Here is a 22,069-nt window from a genome sequence, read left to right as displayed (position 1 = left end):
AGCTTTAAGTTTGTTGAAAGAGGATTCACAGTTATTGGTCCAGACAAATTTAACTCCCTTTTTCAGTAGGTCTGTAAGTGGTGATACAAGAATTGAAAAGTTAAGAACAAATCTCCTGTAATAACCTACCATTCCCAAAAATCTTTGTAGCTCTTTCCTACTTTTAGGTCTGGGAAGATCACTTATAACCTGAACCTTAGCTCCTGGTGGTGCAACATGTCCATCACCAATTACGTACCCAAGGTACTGAACTTTAGCTTGACCAAACTCACACTTTGATAAATTAGCAACAAGATTAGCCTGAACCAAACGGTCAAGAAATTTACTGACATGGCATAGGTGATCTTTCCAGTTGTCACTGAAGATTAATACATCATCAATATAAACAACACACCCTGCCAAACCCTCTGTTCTTACAACATTCATGAGCTTCTGAAATGTGGCTGGTGCATTCTTCATACCATATGGCATTACAGAACATGCAATAGTCTTTCCTAGTGTTACAAAACATGAGATCTCCCTAGCACGTTCAGTCATAGGTACTTGTCAGTATCCCTTTAACAAATCAAACTTACTTATGTACCTAGCCTTTCCGATCTTGTCTATGCAATCTTCCACGCGAGGGAGAGGGTAAGTGTCTGTTTTGCTTATCTGATTAACACGTCTGTAGTCGATGCAAAGCCGCTGTGACCCACCTGGCTTAGGGACTAAAGTGACAGGAGAACTCCACTCACTCTGACAGGGCTCAATCATCTTGTGGTCCAACAGGTAGCCAAGCTCCTTCTGGATGAGAGGAACTTTCACTGGGTTCACACAGTAAGGAGGCAGTTTAACTGGCTTTGCGTCTCCAACATCGACATCATGCATCAACACAGTGGTTCTTCCTGGAGTGGCACGGAACACTTGCGGGTACTCCTGCAGTAATGCCAAAATCTCCTGCCTTTCCTCGGGAGGTAGATGAGAAAGCTTAGTCTGGAGATCATTCATGATATCAGGATTCTTCCCCAAACTATCACTCAGGCTCATACTGCATGGGAGAGCTTCACTTGCAGACTCGGGTGGAACAGCTACAGTGCAGACTGGATTATTTTCGTCCCGCCTGTGATATAACTTTAGCATGTTGATGTGACAAAGTTGCTTGTTCTTTCTACGATCTGGTGTGGCGATGATATAGTTGACATCACTGAGTTTCTTCTCCACGAAATAAGGACCACTAAACTTGGCTTGAAGAGGTTGCCCATGCACTGGTAGCAGAATCAAAACCTGATCTCCTGACTGAAAGTGGCGTAACCTGGACTTCTTATCATACCAAGTCTTCATCTTCTCCTGAGCAGCTCCTAAATTCTCTCTCGCCAGCTGTAAAGCAGTGGACAGCCGTTCTTTGAACTTCATCACATACTCCAGCAGGTTGACGTCATCTTCCTCCGACAGCCAGCATTCCTTGAGTAGCTTAAGGGGTCCTCTTACTTCATGGCCAAACAGTAGTTCAAAAGGTGAGAAGCCCAGTGATTCATTTGGAGATTCTCTTGCGGCAAACACAACGAATGGAAGACCTTTATCCCAGTCTTTCTGATGTTCCAAACAGTATTTCTTGAGCATCGATTTGAGTGTTTGATGATATCTCTCCAACGCTCCTTGAGTCTGGGGATGGTAAGCTGAAGACGTGATCTGGGTGATGCCCAACTCTTTCAGAGACTGCTTGAAAACATTTGACATGAAATTACTTCTCCGGTCTGACTGTACCTCCTTGGGCAGACCAAACCTTGTGAAGAACCCTAGCATTTCCTTAACCACGTTCTTTGCTGAGATATTTCTAAGTGGAATGGTTTCAGGATAACGAGTAGCCATATCAATCAGGGTCAACACATAAGAAAATCCTGAAGAAGTCTTAGGAAGAGGGCCCACAATATCCACCAACACACGGGTGAATGGCGCCTCAAAAGGAGGAATGGGAACTAGAGGTGCAACCTTTTCGGTCTGATTACACTTCCCCACAACTTGACAGGTGTGACAAGACTTACAATACCAGGAAACATCCCTGAAGATACCTGGCCAGTAGAAGTGTTTCAAAATGCGTGCCACAGTCTTCCTCACTCCAAGGTGTCCTGCCAAACTGGAATCATGAGCCACTCTAATGATATCCTGCCTACAAACACGAGGGATGACAACTTGATGTACAACCTCCCATTCACAGTCGGCTGATGCTGTTGGGGGTCTCCACTTCCTTATAAGTACTCCTGACTTTATATAATAACAAGTAGAAGCACCAGCTGACTCTTCTTCACTGGAAGCAGAGTTAGCTAGACCTTTCAACTCAGGGTCAGCAACCTGCAACTCAACCAACTCTTGACGAGACAAATTATCAACACTACGTGGTACTGCCTCATCTGGTGAGTGGTCCAAATTAGCAAGAAAAGTGTCAGCTAGGATAACATCATCATCATCATTATCCTCTAAGTCACCAGTAACTTTAGACTTAGCCCTAGTGACAGCACATGCAGGGAACACATCAGGGACATCACAATCCTGGAGCGCAGCCACTGGCTCACTAGACAACTGAGGAGCTGGACACACTTGACTTCCACCAATATCATTTCCAAGTAAGAAAGTTACATCTGACATTGGGAGTGTCTCCAACCAACCCAACCATAACAGAACCATTAACAAAACCAGACTCTAAATTCACTCTGCACAGAGGGACAGAGAAGTAATTATTCCCTACACCTTGTAAGATTACAGTTTCATCAGAGGAATTAACATTAGAGCCTAGAACACTGGTCAGCATAAGGGATTGGCAAGCACCTGTATCACGATATATTTTAACTGATTTCCTGTCATTACTGTCCAGAGGACTGACAAAACCATCAGACAGGAAATTAGCACATGAACTCTTGAGAGTGTCACCCACGTTACTGCTCAAAAGAGGAGCTCCATCATGAGAATTTAAGTTACCCCTCAAAGCAGGTTCAGTTAACTCAGTTAAAGAATTCTGGGAACTCTCAAGGGTGGACACTAGACCAATTGACTGAATATTTAAAGACTCCTTTTTGTTCACATCACGCTGTCTCCTGAAACATTTCTCCGTAGTATGACCAAGCTTACTACAATAAGTACATTTGCTTTTCTGAAACCTAGAGGTGAAGCTGGTATTTACTTCCTAAGAAACATCATCTTTATTCTCTTTCTTGTTACCTGTACTCTGAGTAGAGGCAACGGACTTACTCTCAGCTTTCCCTTTTTCTTTAGAATATCTCTTGTGAGTGAGAACATATTCATCAGCTAAAACTGCAGCATCAGACAAATTATCTATTCTTTTCTCATCAAGATATAGGCTTACATCTTTATAAATACACCTTTTGAAGTCCTCCAGCAAAATTATCTGCTTAAATTTGTCAAAATCAGAATGCACATTCTTAGAATTTAACCACTGCTCTAACAGATCTTCTTTGATTTTTGCATACTCAACATGGGATTGCTTATCTTGCTTATAAGTTGTCCTAAATTTTACTCTATAGGCTTCAGGAACAAGCTCATAGGCCTTAAGAATCAAGCTCTTAACTACATCATAATTATCAGATTGATCCTGAGGCAAAAATGCATAAGTTACTTGAGCTTTACCGGTGCGAACAGTTTGAAGGAGTACTGGCCAATACTTTTTGGGCCAATTAAAACCTGTAGCTACCCTCTCAAACAACTGAAAATACTTTGTTAAATCAGATTCATTAAAAGGAGGGACAAGTTTAACATTTTTAGCCACATCAAAATCATCAGAGCTAGATGATCCAGTTCCACCTTGTTTCATGCGATACTCATGGTCTGCCTGAATCCTAGCAAGTTCAACTTGTGCCTGAAACTCAGCCTCCTTAGCACGAGCCTGAAACCCAGCCTCCTTAGTATTTGCCTGAAATTCAGCCTCCTTAACACGAGCCTCCTGCAGGGCTAGCTGTAACTTAGCTAATTCAATCTGCGTTTGCTCATTTGGAGGAGTTACATTAAACAAGCTTTCATTAATCAGGTCAACAATTTGATCTTTAGAATGATGAGAGCGAACAGCAATTCCCAATTGTTGAGCAACAAGCTTAAGTTCATTCTTTGTTCTGTTTTCTACATCACACACTGTTTGCACATTTGACAAAAAATCTTTGGCTTCATCAAGCGTAGTAATAGTAGACATCATGAATAAATCACAGTCACAAAATATCAAGCAATATCCTTATGATAATATCCTGAATATCCTGATAAGAGGTCGCCAAATTTATGTTACGGAACAGAGAAAGATAATGTACACTTTAAGTGTGAATACTAAAAATCACTACTGTCCCGTAAAGTTCCAGGTTCAAAACAAAAGAGTTAGGTAAAATTACAAGTTAAAGTTTAATGCTAAAACTAACAACAAAACATTTAGGACTCATAAGGATAATGTAATAGCAAAAAACAGGTTAAATATATAGTTAACTGCAATAGCCTCTATTAACACGAAATTAGCAAGAGTAAATTTATCTAAGTCAGCCCTGATAAAATGAGAATACCAGATAATACTCAGTGAATGCAAGATATATTATTACAGATACAAAATATCATTAATAAGGGCTGACACCCAAAACACATGAAACACAAAAACCTTACTAGGCCTAAGAATTAACACCTTACGCTACACGGTACAAGAAAAAATGTAACAACACTCATACTCAAATTACACAGCTGCTAGATGGTTGGAGACTTCCTGAGCACTCACAATAATAACAACTGTACAGGGGAGGACAGAGATGTGAACAAAATGAGGAGTAGATCTAAGTGGGAATTAATGCAGAGACTGAGCTCATTATATAGGGGCCGGCAGAGCTTGATACAACTTGTAAGAAGGATGCGCAAATGAAGCCAGAGGGGACAAAGAGTTGACACTCCTGCTCTGAACAACAGAAAGAACGACTTACTCTACGATAAGGGTAGAAGGGGGGAGTGAGGTAGAACATGCTCGTGATCAAACATGCAGCATGCTGTACGTTAGAATTACACAAAGGATGATGAAATCATAGGCTATGTAACAATATATATATATATATATATCTATATATATATATATATATATATATATATATATATAATATATACATAGATAAATATATATATATATATATATATATATATATATTGTTACGGAACAGAGAAAGATAATGTACACTTTAAGTGAGAATACTAAGAGTCACTACTGTCCCGTAAAATTCCAGGTTCAAAACAAAAGAGTTAGGTAAAATTACAAGTTAAAGTTTAATGCACAAACTAACAACAAAACATTCAGGACTCATAAGGATAATGTAATGGCAAATAAACAGGTTAAATATATGGTTAACTGCAATAGCCTCTATTAACACGAAATTAGCAAGAGTAAATTTATCTAAGTCAGCCCTGATAAAATGAGATACCAGATAATACTCAATGAATGCCAGATAAATTATTACAGATACAAACTATTATAAAAAATGACTGACATAACCCAACATTAATCAAAAACCTCACTAGGCCCAAGAATCAACCCTACGCTACACAGTACAAGAAAAAATGCAACAACAGTTATACTCAAATTACACACAGCTGCTAGATGTTTGGAGATTTCTTGAGCACTCACAATAATAATATCTGTACAGGGGAGGACAGAGATATGAACAAAATGAGGAGCAGATCTAAGTGGCAATGATGCAGAGACTGAGCTGATTATATAGGGGCCAGCAGAGCTTGATACAACTTGTAAGAATGACGCGCAAATGAAGCCATGGGGACAAAAAGCTGAAAATCCCGCTCTGAATAACAGAGAGAACGACTTACTCTACTATAACGGTAGAAGGGGGGGACTGAGGCAGAACACGCTCGTGATCAAACATGCAGCAACTGTGCGTTAAAATTACACAAAGGATGATGAAATCATAGGCTATGTAACACCTCCCCACAAAGAAAAAAGAAATTTACAAAGGAAATTTCTTATTACTCTAAAACAATCTGTATATGGCATTGCAGACCATGCAAAGGTCTTTCCTAATGTTACAAAACATGAGATCTCCCTAGCACGTTCAGTCATAGGTACTTCCCAGTATCCCTTTAACAAATCAAACTTACTTATGTACCTAGCCTTTCCGATCTTGTCTATGCAATCTTCCACACGAGGGAGAGGGTAAGTGTCTGTTTTTGTTATCTGATTAACACGTCTGTAGTCAATGCAAAGCCGCTGTGACCCACCTGGCTTAGGGACCAGAGTGACAGGAGAACTCCACTCGCTCTGACAGGGCTCAATCATCTTGTGGTCCAACAGGTAGCCAAGCTCCTTCTGGATGAGAGGAACTTTCACTGGGTTCACACGGTAAGGAGGCAATTTAATTGGCTTTGCGTCTCCAACATCGACATCATGCATCAACACAGTGGTTCTTCCTGGAGTGGCACGGAACACTTGCGGGTACTCTTGCAGTACTGCCGAAAACTCCTGCCTTTCCTTGGGAGGTAGATGAGAAAGCTTAGTCTGGAGATCATTCATGATATCAGGATTCTTCCCCAAACTATCACTCAGGCTCATACTGCATGGGAGAGCTTCACTTGCAGACTCGGGTGGAACAGCTACAGTGCAGACTGGATTATTTTCGTCCCGCCTATGATATAACTTTAGCATGTTGATGTGACATAGTTGCTTGCTCTTTCTACGATCTGGTGTGGCGATGACATAGTTGACATCACTGAGTTTCTTCTCCACGAAATAAGGGCCACTAAACTTGGCTTGAAGAGGTTGCCCATGAACTGGTAGCAGAATCAAAACCTGATCTCCTGGCTGAAAGTGGCGTAACCTGGACTTCTTTTCATACCAAGTCTTCATCTTCTCCTGAGCAGCTCCTAAATTCTCTCTCGCCAGCTGTAAACCAGTGGACAGCCGTTCTTTGAACTTCATCACATACTCCAGCAGGTTGACGTCATCTTCCTCCGACAGCCAGCATTCCTTGAGTAACTTAAGGGGTCCTCTTACTTCATGGCCAAACAGTAGTTCAAAAGGTGAGAAGCCCAGTGATTCATTTGGAGATTCTCTTGCAGCAAACACAACGAATGGAAGACCTTTATCCCAGTCTTTCTGATGTTCCAAACAGTATTTCTTGAGCATCGATTTGAGTGTTTGATGATATCTCTCCAACGCTCCTTGAGTCTGGGGATGGTAAGCTGAAGACGTGATCTGGGTGATGCCCAACTCTTTCAGAGACTGCTTGAAAACATTTGACATGAAATTACTTCCCCGGTCTGACTGTACCTCCTTGGGCAGACCAAACTTTGTGAAGAACCCTAGCATTTCCTTAACCACGTTCTTTGCTGAGATATTTCTAAGTGGAATGGTTTCAGGATAACGAGTAGCCATATCAATCAGGGTCAACACATAAGAAAATCCTGAAGAAGTCTTAGGAAGAGGGCCCACAATATCCACCAACACACGGGTGAATGGCGCCTCAAAAGGAGGAATGGGAACTAGAGGTGCAACCTTTTCGGTCTGATTACACTTCCCCACAACTTGACAGGTGTGACAAGACTTACAATACCAGGAAACATCCCTGAAGATACCTGGCCAGTAGAAGTGTTTCAAAATGCGTGCCACAGTCTTCCTCACTCCAAGGTGTCCAACCAAACTGGTATCATGAGCCACTCGAATGATATCCTGCCTACAAACACGAGGGATGACAACTTGATGTACAACCTCCCATTCACAGTCGGCTGATGCTGTTGGGGGTCTCCACTTCCTTATAAGTACTCCTGACTTTATATAATAACAAGTAGAAGCACCAGCTGACTCTTCTTCACTGGAAGCAGAGTTAGCTAGACCTTTCAACTCAGGGTCAGCAACCTGCAACTCAACCAACTCTTGACGAGACAAATTATCAACACTACGTGGTACTGCCTCATCTGGTGAGTGGTCCAAATTAGCAAGAAAAGTGTCAGCTAGGATAACATCATCATCATCATTATCCTCTAAGTCACCAGTAACTTTAGACTTAGCCCTAGTGACAGCACATGCAGGGAACACATCAGGGACATCACAATCCTGGAGCGCAGCCACTGGCTCACTAGACAACTGAGGAGCTGGACACACTTGACTTCCACCAATATCATTTCCAAGTAAGAAAGTTACATCTGACATTGGGAGTGTCTCAACCAACCCAACCATAACAGAACCATTAACAAAACCAGACTCTAAATTCACTCTGCACAGAGGGACAGAGAAGTAATTATTCCCTACACCTTGTAAGATTACAGTTTCATCAGAGGAATTAACATTAGAGCCTAGAACACTGGTCAGCATAAGGGATTGGCAAGCACCTGTATCACGATATATTTTAACTGATTTCCTGTCATTACTGTCCAGAGGACTGACAAAACCATCAGACAGGAAATTAACACATGAACTCTTGAGAGTGTCACCCACGTTACTGCTCAAAAGAGGAGCTCCATCATGAGAATTAAATTTACCCCTCAAAGCAGGTTCAGTTAACTCAGTTAAAGAATTCTGGGAACTCTCAAGGGTGGACACTAGACCAATTGACTGAATATTTAAAGACTCCTTTTTGTTCACATCACGCTGTCTCCTGAAACATTTCTCCGTAGTATGACCAAGCTTACTACAATAAGTACATTTGCTTTTCTGAAACCTAGAGGTGAAGCTGGTATTTACTTCTTAAGAAACATCATCTTTATTCTCTTTCCTGTTACCTGTACTCTGAGTAGAGGCAACGGACTTACTCTCAGCTTTCCCTTTTTCTTTAGAATATCTCTTGTGAGTGAGAACATATTCATCAGCTAAAACTGCAGCATCAGACAAATTATCTATTCTTTTCTCATCAAGATATAGGCTTACATCTTTATAAATACACCTTTTGAAGTCCTCCAGCAAAATTATCTGCTTAAATTTGTCAAAATCAGAATCCACATTCTTAGAATTTAACCACTGCTCTAACAGATCTTTGATTTTTGAATACTCAACATGGGATTGCTTCTCTTGCTTATAAGTTGTCCTAAATTTTACTCTATAGGCTTCAGGAACAAGCTCATAGGCCTTAAGAATCAAGCTCTTAACTACATCATAATTATCAGATTGATCCTGAGGCAAAAATGCATAAGTTACATGAGCTTTACCGGTGCGAACAGTTTGAAGGAGTACTGGCCAATACTTTTTGGGCCAATTAAAACCTGTAGCTACCCTCTCAAACAACTGAAAATACTTTGTTAAATCAGATTCATTAAAAGGAGGGACAAGTTTAACATTTTTAGCCACATCAAAATCATCAGAGCTAGATGATCCAGTTCCACCTTGTTTCATGCGATACTCATGGTCTGCCTGAATCCTAGCAAGTTCAACTTGTGCCTGAAACTCAGCCTCCTTAGCACGAGCCTGAAACCCAGCCTCCTTAGTATTTGCCTGAAATTCAGCCTCCTTAACACGAGCCTCCTGCAGGGCTAGCTGTAACTTAGCTAATTCAATCTGCGTTTGCTCATTTGGAGGAGTTACATTAAACAAGCTTTCATTAATCAGGTCAACAATTTGATCTTTAGAATGATGAGAGCGAACAGCAATTCCCAATTGTTGAGCAACAAGCTTAAGTTCATTCTTTGTTCTGTTTTCTACATCACACACTGTTTGCACATTTGACAAAAAATCTTTGGCTTCATCAAGCGTAGTAATAGTAGACATCATGAATAAATCACAGTCACAAAATATCAAGCAATATCCTTATGATAATATCCTGAATATCCTGATAAGAGGTCGCCAAATTTATGTTACGGAACAGAGAAAGATAATGTACACTTTAAGTGAGAATACTAAAAATCACTACTGTCCCGTAAAGTTCCAGGTTCAAAACAAAAGAGTTACGTAAAATTACAAGTTAAAGTTTAATGCTAAAACTAACAACAAAACATTTAGGACTCATAAGGATAATGTAATAGCAAAAAACAGGTTAAATATATAGTTAACTGCAATAGCCTCTATTAACACGAAATTAGCAAGAGTAAATTTATCTAAGTCAGCCCTGATAAAATGAGAATATCAGATAATACTCAGTGAATGCAAGATATATTATTACAGATACAAAATATCATTAATAAGGGCTGACACCCAAAATACATGAAACACAAAAACCTTACTAGGCCTAAGAATGAACACCTTACGCTACACAGTACAAGAAAAAATGTAACAACACTCATACTCAAATTACACAGCTGCTAGATGGTTGGAGACTTCCTGAGCACTCACAATAATAACAACTGTACAGGGGAGGACAGAGATGTGAACAAAATGAGGAGTAGATCTAAGTGGGAATTAATGCAGAGACTGAGCTCATTATATAGGGGCCAGCAGAGCTTGATACAACTTGTAAGAAGGATGCGCAAATGAAGCCAGAGGGGACAAAGAGTTGACACTCCTGCTCTGAACAACAGAAAGAACGACTTACTCTACGATAAGGGTAGAAGGGGGGAGTGAGGTAGAACATGCTCGTGATCAAACATGCAGCATACTGTACGTTAGAATTACACAAAGGATGATGAAATCATAGGCTATGTAACAATATATATATATATATATATATATATATATATATATATATATATGTATATATATATATATATATATATATATATATATATATTGTTACGGAACAGAGAAAGATAATGTACACTTTAAGTGAGAATACTAAGAGTCACTACTGTCCCGTAAAATTCCAGGTTCAAAACAAAAGAGTTAGGTAAAATTACAAGTTAAAGTTTAATGCACAAACTAACAACAAAACATTCAGGACTCATAAGGATAATGTAATGGCAAATAAACAGGTTAAATATATGGTTAACTGCAATAGCCTCTATGAACACGAAATTAGCAAGAGTAAATTTATCTAAGTCAGCCCTGATAAAATGAGATACCAGATAATACTCAGTGAATGCCAGATAAATTATTACAGATACAAACTATTATAAAAAATGACTGACATAACCCAACATTAATCAAAAACCTCACTAGGCCCAAGAATCAACCCTACGCTACACAGTACAAGAAAAAATGCAACAACAGTTATACTCAAATTACACACAGCTGCTAGATGTTTGGAGATTTCTTGAGCACTCACAATAATAATATCTGTACAGGGGAGGACAGAGATATGAACAAAATGAGGAGCAGATCTAAGTGGCAATGATGCAGAGACTGAGCTCATTATATAGGGGCCAGCAGAGCTTGATACAACTTGTAAGAAGGACGCGCAAATGAAGCCATGGGGACAAAAAGCTGAAAATCCCGCTCTGAATAACAGAGAGAACGACTTACTCTACTATAACGGTAGAAGGGGGGGACTGAGGCAGAACACGCTCGTGATCAAACATGCAGCAACTGTGCGTTAAAATTACACAAAGGATGATGAAATCATAGGCTATGTAACACCTCCCCACAAAGAAAAAAGAAATTTACAAAGGAAATTTCTTATTACTCTAAAACAATCTGTATATGGCATTGCAGACCATGCAAAGGTCTTTCCTAATGTTACAAAACATGAGATCTCCCTAGCACGTTCAGTCATAGGTACTTCCCAGTATCCCTTTAACAAATCAAACTTACTTATGTACCTAGCCTTTCCGATCTTGTCTATGCAATCTTCCACACGAGGGAGAGGGTAAGTGTCTGTTTTTGTTATCTGATTAACACGTCTGTAGTCAATGCAAAGCCGCTGTGACCCACCTGGCTTAGGGACCAGAGTGACAGGAGAACTCCACTCGCTCTGACAGGGCTCAATCATCTTGTGGTCCAACAGGTAGCCAAGCTCCTTCTGGATGAGAGGAACTTTCACTGGGTTCACACGGTAAGGAGGCAATTTAATTGGCTTTGCGTCTCCAACATCGACATCATGCATCAACACAGTGGTTCTTCCTGGAGTGGCACGGAACACTTGCGGGTACTCCTGCAGTACTGCCGAAAACTCCTGCCTTTCCTTGGGAGGTAGATGAGAAAGCTTAGTCTGGAGATCATTCATGATATCAGGATTCTTCCCCAAACTATCACTCAGGCTCATACTGCATGGGAGAGCTTCACTTGCAGACTCGGGTGGAACAGCTACAGTGCAGACTGGATTATTTTCGTCCCGCCTATGATATAACTTTAGCATGTTGATGTGACATAGTTGCTTGCTCTTTCTACGATCTGGTGTGGCGATGACATAGTTGACATCACTGAGTTTCTTCTCCACGAAATAAGGGCCACTAAACTTGGCTTGAAGAGGTTGCCCATGAACTGGTAGCAGAATCAAAACCTGATCTCCTGGCTGAAAGTGGCGTAACCTGGACTTCTTTTCATACCAAGTCTTCATCTTCTCCTGAGCAGCTCCTAAATTCTCTCTCGCCAGCTGTAAACCAGTGGACAGCCGTTCTTTGAACTTCATCACATACTCCAGCAGGTTGACGTCATCTTCCTCCGACAGCCAGCATTCCTTGAGTAACTTAAGGGGTCCTCTTACTTCATGGCCAAACAGTAGTTCAAAAGGTGAGAAGCCCAGTGATTCATTTGGAGATTCTCTTGCAGCAAACACAACGAATGGAAGACCTTTATCCCAGTCTTTCTGATGTTCCAAATAGTATTTCTTGAGCATCGATTTGAGTGTTTGATGATATCTCTCCAACGCTCCTTGAGTCTGGGGATGGTAAGCTGAAGACGTGATCTGGGTGATGCCCAACTCTTTCAGAGACTGCTTGAAAACATTTGACATGAAATTACTTCCCCGGTCTGACTGTACCTCCTTGGGCAGACCAAACTTTGTGAAGAACCCTAGCATTTCCTTAACCACGTTCTTTGCTGAGATATTTCTAAGTGGAATGGTTTCAGGATAACGAGTAGCCATATCAATCAGGGTCAACACATAAGAAAATCCTGAAGAAGTCTTAGGAAGAGGGCCCACAATATCCACCAACACACGGGTGAATGGCGCCTCAAAAGGAGGAATGGGAACTAGAGGTGCAACCTTTTCGGTCTGATTACACTTCTCCACAACTTGACAGGTGTGACAAGACTTACAATACCAGGAAACATCCCTGAAGATACCTGGCCAGTAGAAGTGTTTCAAAATGCGTGCCACAGTCTTCCTCACTCCAAGGTGTCCTACCAAACTGGTATCATGAGCCACTCGAATGATATCCTGCCTACAAACACGAGGGATGACAACTTGATGTACAACCTCCCATTCACAGTCGGCTGATGCTGTTGGGGGTCTCCACTTCCTCATAAGTACTCCTGACTTTACATAATAACAAGTAGAAGCACCGGCTGACTCTTCTTCACTGTAAGCAGAGTTAGCTAGACCTTTCAACTCAGGGTCAGCAACCTGCAACTCAACCAACTCTTGACGAGACAAATTATCAACACTACGGGGTACTGTCTCATCTGGTGAGTGGTCCAAATTAGCAAGAAAAGTGTCAGCTAGGATAACATCATCATCATCATTATCCTCTAAATCACCAGTAACTTTAGACTTAGCCCTAGTGACAGCACATGCAGGGAACACATCAGGGACATCACAATCCTGGGACACAGCCACTGGCTCACTAGACAACTGAGGAGCTGGACACACTTGACTTCCACCAATATCATTTCCAAGTAAGAAAGTTACACCTGACATTGGGAGTGTCTCAACCAACCCAACCATAACGGAACCATTAACAAAACCAGACTCTAAATTCACTCTGCACAGAGGGACAGAGAAGTAATTATTCCCTACACCTTGTAAGATTACAGTTTCATCAGAGGAATTAACATTAGAGCCTAGAACACTGATCAGCATAAGGGATTGGCAAGCACCTGTATCACGATATATTTTAACTGATTTCCTGTCATTACTGTCCAGAGGACTGACAAAACCATCAGACAGGAAATTAGCACATGAACTCTTGAGAGTGTCACCCACGTTACTGCTCAAAAGAGGAGCTCCATCATGAGAATTAAATTTACCCCTCAAAGCAGGTTCAGTTAACACAGTTAAAGAATTCTGCTAACTCTCAAGAGTGGACACTAGACCAATTGACTGAATATTTAAAGACTCCTTTTTGTTCACATCACGCTGTCTCCTGAAACATCTCTCCGTATTATGACCAAGCTTACTACAATAAGTACATTTACTTTTCTGAAATCTAGAGGTGAAGCTGGTATTTACTTCCTGAGAAACATCATCTTTATTCTCTTTCCTGTTACCTGTATTCTGAGTAGAGGCAACGTACTTACTCTCAGCTTTCCCTTTTCCTCTAGAATATCTCTTGTGAGTGAGAACATACTCATCAGCTAAAACTGCAGCATCAGACAAATTATCTATTCTTTTCTCATCAAGATATAGGCTTACATCTTTACTAATACACCTCTTGAAGTCCTCCAACAAAATCATCTGCTTAAATTTACCAAAATCAGAATCCACATTCTTAGAATTTAACCACTGCTCTAACAGATCTTCTTTGATTTTTGCATACTCAACATGGGATTGCTTATCTTGCTTGTAAGTTGTCCTAAATTTTACTCTATAGGCTTCAGGAACAAGCTCATAGGCCTTAAGAATCAAGCTCTTAACTACATCATAATTATCAGATTGATCCTGAGGCAAAGATGCATAAGTTACTTGAGCTTTACCGGTGAGAACAGTTTGAAGGAGTACTGGCCAATACTTTTTAGGCCAATTAAAACCTGTAGCTACCCTCTCAAACAACTGAAAATACTTTGTTAAATCAGATTCATTAAAAGGAGGGACAAGTTTAACATTTTTAGCCACATCAAAATCATCAGAGCTAGATGATCCAGTTCCACATTGTTTCATGGGATACTCATGGTCTGCCTGAATCCTAGCAATTTCAACTTGTGCCTCAGCCTCCTTAGAACGGGCCTCCGCTTCCTTAACCTTAGCCTCCTGCAGGGCTAGCTGTAACTTAGCTAATTCAATCTGCGTTTGCTCATTTGGAGGAGTTACATTAAACAAGCTTTCATTAATCATGTCAACAATTTGATCTTTAGAATGATGAGAGCGAACAGCAATTCCCAATTGTTGAGCAACAAGCTTAAATTCATTCTTTGTTCTGTTTTCTATATCACACACTGTTTGCACATTTGACAAAAAATCTTTGGCTTCATCAAGTGTAGTAATAGTAGACATAATTAATAAGTAACAGTCACAAAATATCAAGCAATATCCTCATGATAATATCCTGAATATCCTGATAAGAGGTCGCCAAATTTATATTACGGAACAGAGAAAGATAATGTACACTTTAAGTGAGAATACTAAGAGTCACTACTGTCCCGTAAAATTCCAGGTTCAAAACAAAAGAGTTAGGTAAAATTACAAGTTAAAGTTTAATGCACAAACTAACAACAAAACATTCAGGACTCATAAGGATAATGTAATGGCAAATAAACAGGTTAAATATATGGTTAACTGCAATAGCCTCTATTAACACGAAATTAGCAAGAGTAAATTTATCTAAGTCAGCCCTGATAAAATGAGATACCAGATAATACTCAGTGAATGCCAGATAAATTATTACAGATACAAACTATTATAAAAAATGACTGACATAACCCAACATTAATCAAAAACCTCACTAGGCCCAAGAATCAACCCTACGCTACACAGTACAAGAAAAAATGCAACAACAGTTATACTCAAATTACACACAGCTGCTAGATGTTTGGAGATTTCTTGAGCACTCACAATAATAATATCTGTACAGGGGAGGACAGAGATGTGAACAAAATGAGGAGCAGATCTAAGTGGCAATGATGCAGAGACTAAGCTCATTATATAGGGGCCAGCAGAGCTTGATACAACTTGTAAGAAGGACGCGCAAATGAAGCCATGGGGACAAAAAGCTGAAAATCCCGCTCTGAATAACAGAGAAAACGACTTACTCTACTATAACGGTAGAAGGGGGGGACTGAGGCAGAACACGCTCGTGATCAAACATGCAGCAACTGTGCGTTAAAATTACACAAAGGATGATGAAATCATAGGCTATGTAACAATATATATATATATATATATATATATATATATATATATATATATATATTTCTCAATGCCTCATACATCTTCCACGCTCGATCACACACACTTTTTCAGACATACCTGCAGACATACGTTACCCTCATTAACCCCTCCCCTCCCATACACTCTCCCCTCCCCCTCTACATATTCCCCGTACTCCCCTCTGTTACCCCCACACCTTCCATCACCCATCCATATACCCCTAGACAGACCATCATCACAAACCCCTCCCCCCCCACATTTTCTGGAACTACCACGTTTATCAGACACCACTCTAATCCCCTTATACTTCCCCTCACACCTTCTCCTTATCTTCCTCTTCCTCTCCTTATATTCCCTTCACATCCTCCTCACAGACTGCCCCAGGTATCTGGCAGATCCCCCTACACATGTCCACTTCCCCACACACCCACATCCCCCATACATTACCCCTCACCCCCCCATACTTTAACCCCCTACACACCTCAATGTCACCCCGTAAACATCGCTAGGTATCACCACACGGTTAAATGGGTGGGAGGGGAAACACATGAAAGAAATTAAGTTTTTATTTCTCTAACTTTTCAAACAATACCAGGCCCATCTTTAGTGAGACAGTAACTGGGCCCTGTTTAGTACAAAGCTCACACACTCCCTCCCCAACCATCTTCCCTCTCGTCTGCACTCTTCCCCTCCCACTCTCCCTAACATACCACCCTTCCTTACCAACGTTTCTCCATTCCCCTTCTCCATGCACAGTTGTTAATAATATCGTTCTTCCTCATAGTACAACAAACTTGAAATACGTGCACAGAGTTTTGAAAGATTACATCATTAGCTTTCAAGTTTCATTGCTCTGTGGCTCGTTTATTTATTGTAAGGAGATGATGTTTTTGCCCTGAACTGTATTTCCGTTCCCTCCCCTCCTCCTTCCTCCCTAACTTGATCTTACTCTCTTCCATTCCTTCCTCTACATTTACAATGCAACCCCACACACCTCTCAGATTCCCCACACATCCTCCCCCCCCACTCCTTACTCACGTCACTACTACACACACCGTCACACTTTTCTTTCTTCCCGTGCCATGCTTTTTCCAACCTCATCCTCCCATCACACTTCCCAGCAGCTTTGCACCCTATACCCATTCTCCAACTCCCCAACACACTCTCACACACTTAACAGGCTTTAACTCAACTTTCTTTCACATACTTCCACCCCTTCCCCTAAGACACCAAACCTCCTTCCTCAGCCTCATCTCGCCACCTCTTTTTCCCTAGACACTCTCATTCCTCTCAGTTCCAAGCCCCTGTTACCCCCCTCTCCAACCCCCCACCCCTCACAGATCCCTAAAACTCCCCACACGTCTCTACTGGTTTCCCCACAACACACACATCCATCCCCCCTCCACACCCCTTCCCCGTCTTTCCCCATTAAATTTCATTCCCCATGTCACCCCAACCCAATGGTACAGTCCTTTTGGCGCCCCTACTCTACTCTCCCCCCCAACACGCACACTCTTCCCTCTCTCCTATTTCCACCCTCATTCCACCTCATCTCCCTCTCCTTCTCCCCACATCTCCCTCTCTCTCCCCAAGTCTCTGCCTTTCTTCCCACATCTCCCTCTCTTTCTCACCACATCTCCCTCTCTTTCTCCTCACCTCTCTCACTCTTTCTCCCCACCTCAACTCCCCTACACACTACTATTTCCTCTCCCCTCTCGTTTCCCAGTCCCTCAACTTCTCCTCACCCCATCCCCACCCTTACCTTAGCCCCACCCTCCCACACCCGTCCTCCTCACCACTCACCCACCCCCACAACCTAGAATTGGGAACCGATACCCGTGGGACACACTACCCTGGCCAATGACGTCGACTTTAAGCCACTCACCCCGATGTCTGTCGCGCTGTCAACTTGCGAAGCTGACGTCAAGCTATGGGACCGATATCACTTGCGGTGCTGATGTCTGGAAATGTCCAAATAGGGTCTTGATGCCCCCATAAACTTAACTTGCGGCCCTCATGTCTCTTGCGGCAGTGATGTCAAAATAAGGTGTTGATGTCTCTGTAAATGTTACTTGGGGCGCTGATTCAATTTGTGATCTTGTTGTCAACCTTGGGCCTTGATGCTTGTGAAGATGTCACTTGTGATGTCAGTTTGCAATTCTGAAGTCATCTTGTAGCATTGACGTCACCTTGCGAACCTGATGTCAGCTAGCACGGGTAATGTCATCCTAACGATCCTGACTTTGACTTCGATTGTTATAATTATGCCAACTTGCGGCAGTGATGATAACTTATGATCCTGATGTCAACCTGCGGCACTGATGTCAACTTGCGGCACTAATGTCAACTTGCGGCACCGATGTCAACTTACGGCACTGATGTCACTTGCTCATACCCTCAGTTTCCGCATCAACGTACTGCAAGAAGGAACGCATCTCGGCACAAGGCTGCGAGAGAAAATGTACGGAGTCTGAAGTCTGATTGTGTTTGACCCCAAAAAATGTATGAGGGTCAAGAGAAATATGAAAGAAGATTAATCTGATCGTGTGGGTTGATTGATTGATTGAAGAGTTGACTGGGTGGGACTGGTTGGCAGAGGTTAGGTGTGGCTGGGAAAGGTTGCGTGAGAGTGAGAGTGGACTGGATGTGACTGGGTATCAGAGGTTAGGTGTGGGTGGGAGAGGTTGGGTGTGAGTGAGAGTTGACTGAATGGAAGTGGGTGGCAGAGGTTAGGTGTGAGTGGGAGAGGTTGGGTGTAAATGTGAGTACTGAGATGATAATAGGTTGGGTGTAGATGTGGGTGGGAGCTAAATTGGTGGCATAAGATAGGTGTGGGTGAGATAGGTTATGTATTGAGTGTAGGAGTAATAAATAATTATAATTATAATAATGATGATGATAATAATAATAATAATAATAATAATAATAATAATAATAATAATAATAATAACAATAATAATAATAATAATGCATCAAGGAAATAGTAGGTGAAATATAAGTGGAAACAGAAATGCCACTTTTCAGAGCAACAGTGATAGGATCAAAAGATGATGGATAGATAGATAGATAAGTAGGTAGGCAGAAAGATACATAGACACAGAGATAGAGAGTGAGATAGATAAATGAACGTAGCCAAATAAGCTATGGCAAAATAATAGTTTTTCCCTCTCGGTGTTACAGGAGTTAGTGAAAAATAATGGCATTTAGCTTTTTGTACTCTCTCTCTCTCTCTCTCTCTCTCCCTCCTTGGGCGTGTACAGTACACCTCCGGACAGAAATTCGTGATACAGGGTAATCTGCCACCAGAGGTCAGGTTAATCGCACATGTCTACCCCCGCTAACTACCCCTCCTTACCCCCACCAAAACACTGATTTGTTAGGCGGATGGATCGGAGATATGAAGCTTCGCTCACTCTCACGTCTTGCCGCATGTAATGGTACTTTCATTTACCTTACTATTAGGTGTATTATCACGTGCATAGATCCATCTTCAGTTCCATGAGAAGTGATTATATTGAAGTTTTAGCAGATTTCAATGCAATGACATTAATGTATAGAGTCTGGTTTCCAAATGGTTATCCAATGTGATCTAAGCGATAGACTAAAATCCAGTTAACAGTTAAAAGTTATATGGCCAGATAAGTTCCTCTCTTGCCTTGTCATGTGGACAGCCACATATACACCCACATACTTTACCACCTACCCAGTCAACCCATCCAACACAACCCACCGACCGCACCCCTGCCACCCACCCAGCCCATCGATCCCTGCTCTCCACCCTGCTAACCCACGAATGCCACACACGAAGTTCATCCAACAATGCCACTCAGCTCATTTACTCATTCACTTCTCCACCCTGAACCCATCCAACTACCCAACCCAACCACCCACTTAGATCATCTCGACCACGCAATCGTCTCAGTCACCCAGGCGACCAACGGTGCCCACTCACCCTGGCGACTCACTTTGCTCACACATCCCGACATCTTATCTTGCCCACCTACCCCTACCACCCACCCTCACCACTCACAAAATCCACCCGCCCTTCCCACTCACGAATTCCACCCACCCTGGTCAACCAACAATGCCATCCATCTCGTTCATCCACACAACCCTCCCACCTCTCCCTGAACACTCCCCACCCACCTCACCCTGCCCATCCACCCATCCTGTCCACCCACTCCTCCCACCGACCCACCCGCCCATCCACCCTTCTTACCCAACCTCATTCACTCCGCTACCCCATTCGCCCATTTGAACCCGACTTATCCATCAAACTCATCTTATCCAAACCTAACTTACTGACCCCTCCCCGAGCACCCACATACCCAGCCACGTACCCACCCAGCCCACCAAACGTATCCGCTCACTAACCCAATTACCCCTACAACCCACCCAAAACCACTCCACACACCACACCCAACAACTGCTCCCCCCCTTCCATCATTATCACTGTCCACCCACCCTGGCGATGACCGAACTACCACACCCACCAACTCGACCTCATCAACTCCACCCACGCAACCAACTGACTCATTCACACACACACACACACACACACACATACACATAGAGAGAGAGAGAGAGAGAGAGAGAGAGAGAGAGAGAGAGAGAGAGAGAGAGACTAAGACAAACAAAACACGCATTAACACACACACACACACACACACACACACTGGCGCATACAGAGAGAGAGAGAGAGAGAGAGAGAGAGAGAGAGAGAGAGAGAGAGAGACTGACTCAGTAAGACACAAAAACACGCATAAACACACACACACACACACACACACACACACACACACACACACACTGGCGCATACAGAGAGAGAGAGAGAGAGAGAGAGAGAGACTGACTCAGTAAGACACACACACACACACACACACACACACACACACACACACACACACACACACACACACACAGATAGCCTACATGCTCACACATTGTTCCCTTATTCAGGAAAGGAAAAAAACAGAATCCACTCAACTATAGACTAATATCTCTGACCAGTGTTGCATGCAAGGTACAGAGAAACTAATGAGAAAAATTTAGGTAAACCAACTGCAATAATACAATATGATAACAGAAAGACAGTTCGGTTTTAGAAAAGGAAAATCATGTGTTATAAATCTATTAAGCTACTATGATAGAGTTGCAGAAACACTACTGAAAACAAAAGAATGGGTGGACGGTATCTATTTTGATATTGAGGAAGCATTTGACAGACTACCGCACCAAAGACTTTTATGGAAGCTGTACCATCAAGGAGGAATCCAAGGTAATCTGTTCTGTTGGATGCAAGATTAGAAGGGATATGAGAACAGTACTAAGTAGTAATTACTCATCATGGAGGGAAGTGACTAGCAGAGTTCCACAAGGCTCAGTGATGGCACCAGTTATGTTTTTAGTATATATTAATGATATAGGCTAAACAGAACATTTGAATGGGATGCTATCTAAATATGTTTGCTGATGATGCAAGAATACAAAGGAGAATTACAGACTCTTGCAGAGAGCTACAAGCAGAATAAACAAGCTTCATAAATGGAGCAATAGATGGCAAATGGAAGTCAGTGTGGACAAATGCCATGTAATTAAGTTTGGTAAAAGTGGAAAAGGACCAGATCGGGATTATAAGCTAGGAACTTCAGCCGTACACATATCAGAAAAGAAAGAGGACCTAGGAGTGATTATCAATAGTAGACTTTCTCCGGCAGACCACATAAATGAGAAGGTACGAAACATGCACACACTGCTTACTAATATAAGAATAGCATTCACATATATAAATTAAGGAATGCCGAGAAAGATAATTACCTCATTCATCAGACCAACCCTCGAATTTGCATCAGTGGTCTGGAATCCTCATCTCCAAAAACACATAGATAAGACTGAAAAAGTACAATGAGCTGCTACAAGATGGGTACCAAGCTTAAAGGATCTAAGCTATGAAGAAAGACTAGGAAAACTGAACCTACCAATACTACAAGAGAGAAGGAAAAAATGAAACATGATG

This window comes from Coenobita brevimanus, chromosome 116 (assembly GCF_032717465.1).
Source record: "Coenobita brevimanus isolate Jiangsu-jjx chromosome 116, ASM3271746v2, whole genome shotgun sequence".
NCBI lineage: Eukaryota > Metazoa > Arthropoda > Malacostraca > Decapoda > Coenobitidae > Coenobita > Coenobita brevimanus.
The sequence above is the reverse complement of the archived record's forward strand: the minus strand, read 5'-3'. Positions refer to the sequence as shown.